Source organism: Hesperophylax consimilis, chromosome 19, assembly GCF_061612785.1.
Source record: "Hesperophylax consimilis isolate HC1 chromosome 19, BYU_Hcon_1.0, whole genome shotgun sequence".
In the NCBI taxonomy this organism is placed as follows: domain Eukaryota; kingdom Metazoa; phylum Arthropoda; class Insecta; order Trichoptera; family Limnephilidae; genus Hesperophylax; species Hesperophylax consimilis.
Genome location: NC_142854.1, coordinates 32,889,878 through 32,893,676, shown reverse-complemented (window position 1 = coordinate 32,893,676; position 3,799 = coordinate 32,889,878). Strand labels below are relative to the sequence as shown.

At 33.7% G+C, this 3,799-nt stretch overlaps 1 long non-coding RNA gene across 2 annotated transcripts; it reads right to left on the bottom strand.

The window, feature by feature from the left end:
- Positions 1-690: 690 nt before the first annotated feature.
- On the bottom strand, positions 691-3,531 carry LOC149415169 (uncharacterized). 2 transcript variants are annotated; one of them, XR_016303865.1, is made up of 5 exons: positions 3,277-3,531; positions 2,873-3,082; positions 2,578-2,778; positions 2,165-2,220; positions 691-1,909 (listed from the first exon to the last, which is right to left on the bottom strand). It is a non-coding gene; the product is annotated as an uncharacterized LOC149415169 (long non-coding RNA). The 2 variants fall into 2 exon arrangements; XR_016303866.1 differs by lacking the exon at positions 2,873-3,082 and having other exon boundaries at positions 3,277-3,326.
- Between the last annotated feature and the right edge of the window lie 268 nt (positions 3,532-3,799).

The following is a 3,799-nucleotide window of genomic DNA, read 5'->3' as shown; positions in this document are numbered from 1 at the left end:
TTTTATACATAACACTATGTTCCATCTCAGATCTTATTATTTCTTATTCATGTCGATATTGCTAAATTCTATTAGTTTTTGCTTTTTACAGGTGCAACTCTTATTTTGTTATTTTTTTTTTTTTTTTTTTTTTTTTTTTAAATCTCTGTTATAATGTTCTTTACCTCACGAGTAAGTTACACTCTAATTTATATTGGTTTATCGATTTGTTAAACTCACAATTAATACTGGGTTTAAACACACCCACTTACTTACTTTTTATGTTGAACTTTCTTTTACTTACTATTTCATGCTTGGGTATATTTTATATTGAATCCATCTTATTAGTGTTTTGCTAATTTGCACAAAATTTTATTATATGTGTTGCTTTCTTACAATTAACTCCATTTATCTTCTTATGTTCAATTATTGTAATCAATGTAAATGTATATTTTCATGTAAAAGCCCATTAGGGCGTAAATAAAATAATAAATAAATAAATAATGACCCCAATATTTGATGCAGCTGAGGGAAGTGCAGAGTACAAATATACAAAGGCGCACTGTAAGGCGAGATGTTGCATAGAACGTCTATTTGGAGCATGGAAGGCTATATTCCGTTGCCTTAGGAAAGATAGAGTTCTCCATTACGAGCCAGAAGTTGCTGGTCAAATAATCACTACATGTGCTATTTTATACAACATGATGAAGCACTATAAGTCAGTTTCCTTATTTAACTAAATGAAATGCATTTAAAGAAAGTAAGGCAACAATTCAAAATAATAATCGTTTTATTTCAGATTAACAGATGAATTTATTGATAATATCGTGATAGAAGAGATTGAGCTATTAAACCAGGCTGAAGATGTCAGCAGAGTAGTAGCAGCCCGCGGAGTGAGAGATCAAGTCGTTCGGAAGTACTTCTCTAATTAATAAACTCATCTTACCCATCTAATAAAACAAAGTTTAAACATTTCAATCATTTACTATTAAATATAAAAAAAACTTGAAAGAAAGTAAAGCAACAATAAACAAATACAATTTTTGTGTCATTTCTATTTTTAATGTTTGGATGAAGAACTGCCTGTGCCCGCATTGCTGAAGAAGATTCTCACTGACCACTGAACCCGCCAAAAACACATTTCAAATTTTGTGAGACTAATTGTTAATTACCTTACATAATGATATTTTTGTCTAATTTCAAATCTAGCTGCTACATTTAAGACAGATTCTAACATCTTGTTACTATGATAAGATAATATTTCATATTTATGTGATTACATAATTACTATTTTTGCTAAACTGTGTATTTTTTTAATTCCCCATTTTCCTCTTCCCTATCTCCTTCAGCCTCGCAACATACCCCGATTGGGGATACCATGGTCTCACTGGCTCCAGACGGGAGCACATAAAAAAAGTATTTTACTAAAACTGTATGAATATAACATATGTCTATAAATCTACAAAAACCAAAATGGCTTCATACACACAAATACAACATTTATGTAAACATTACAAGTCATTGAACACTATACAAGTACATAACAAATTACATATACTCAAATTCACCAAAGACTGAAAGTGGCAAAAGAAATACAGGCTATGAGGGTGTACACGTATACAATCTCCTTCCCGATAGCTTGAAAACAGTAATAGAATTAATATATTTAAGAAAACCGTTTGATTTTAAAATTAGTGAACAAAATTGAAATGTACTTATATAAAATGTGTACTTGTTAATAAAGCGAAATATGTATATTTCTTAACTTAATAAATAAAATAAAAATAAAATAAAACTTATTCTAATGAACAAGTAAAACAGAGATATTGGAACAAATGGCACACATAAAAATTAAATTGAATTTTCCTCGTCTTCAGATTCCAACTGCAATGAATAGTTATGGGAAGTCGATGGTACTGGATCTGTTGGTCTAGAAATAGAAAGAAAAGTGTATTATTAGAGATTTCATTCATTATACTTTCATCGTTCCTCTGCCAGTTCCATGCCTCACTGCTATATATATATATATATATATATATATATATTAGAGTAGGTACCAGCTTTCCATTGTAGGCTGCTAGCCTCGCTTCATGAACTTTTAATTATCGTGTTTCTCGTGCCTATCTTGAGACATACTCAATCATTCAAGTGACATCATAATAATATGAAATATGTACTGTAATACCTCAATATCTGTTGTCGGAGTATGTCAACCCTTTCTTCTTGTGCTGCAGTGTACCTCTGAAACGATAGATAATAATTCATTAATTTACCGATGAGACCATTTTTTTACATCGACGTATTTTCGTTTTACATTGTATATGATGACATTAATTTATGAGACGATGTATGAATGTGAAAGAGGCAAGAAGTGTGTGCCAAGACCGAGTTGATTGGCGGTACATCCTTTATACTGGTACTGCCTACCCCTGCGGGAAACGGCGTGATGGTTAATTAGTAAGTTAATGAGAATAAGAAGGCCGCCGCTGAACTTTGAAAGGTTGCCACTGAACTCTGAAATTATAAATAACAATTCATAAATTTTACTTAATTTGAAATTACTTGGGAGTGATTCAAAAAGAAATATGTAGGAAATACCTCAAAAACATCTGTAAATCTGTTGGCGACTGCCACAAGCTCTTTAAAGATGTTGTTGCTGGCTTCTTGAGCTTTTGCCATACGACAGCCGACATCTGGCGTAGCAGCTAGCTTCCTCTTCTTGGCTGGGTTGGGTTGACTTCTCAGCCCAGTTTCCATCCCTACACTGGGCTGAGGCGTGAAGAGCTGCTGATCGGAGTACTATAAAACACAAATAATTGGCATTGATGATGAACGATAACTTCCATTTTGACAGCAAATATATATTATATTAACATTCTAAGACATTAGTGACCTCAATATCCAGCACAAGTTGTTCTGGTCCCTCTCCTATGCAGCTTTCTGGAACTCCACTGCCCTCAGAACTGGCTCTGCCAATGATACTAATCACTTTTTGAGTGATGTCACTTAATACCGGTATGGTAACAGTGTTTCCAGTTCTGAGAGCAGCTCGCTTGGCATCGGCGTTTTTTGCCCGCGACTTACACTTTAAATCACGCCATGTCTGAAAAGAACAAAAATAATATCAGCTTAAAAGTGTTTTACGGACTTATATTAAGTGTCTTCATGATCGATGAAAATCAATCTGACTGGCCGTCGACCGTACTTTCTTGCTGAAATTGTAATAAAGCATTCTGAATGTCTACAAGCACATTTTTATTGATAATCCCATATAAACAAGATAAATAAATAACTTACATTGATTCATTTGACTTCGACATCATAATAAGTTGATTTTTGTAGATAATACGTAAAGCCGTTGGTAACCGTTGAAGTTTGACGTTTGACGTTTGAGAAGCGATCCATAGACAACTGCTTCAGTATTGCCAGCGTATATCGATTTCTTATTTATTGCGTTATCAATATTGATATAGTTACCGATAGCTTTTACATGCTAGGGGGTATTGATATAAACTCGTCGGAAGTTACGTCTGTCGATCCGATATTGTAAAGTTATCGAATTTTCTGTGCTTGACCCCCTGATGGGTCGCTTGGGAGATAATGTGTAAGAGTGTCAATAAAGGAGGAAAGGATGATATGTATTGCTATGTTGGCAGTCCTGATGGGTCGCTTGGGAGATAATGTGTAAGAGTGTCAATAAACGTCATAGGTCTGAGTCAACAGTCTAATATTCTTTAATAATCCCCGATATAACAAAAAAGAACATTATAATTTGGATAAAAGGTAATAATAGGGCCTTTACCGGTGCCCCCACCCTATA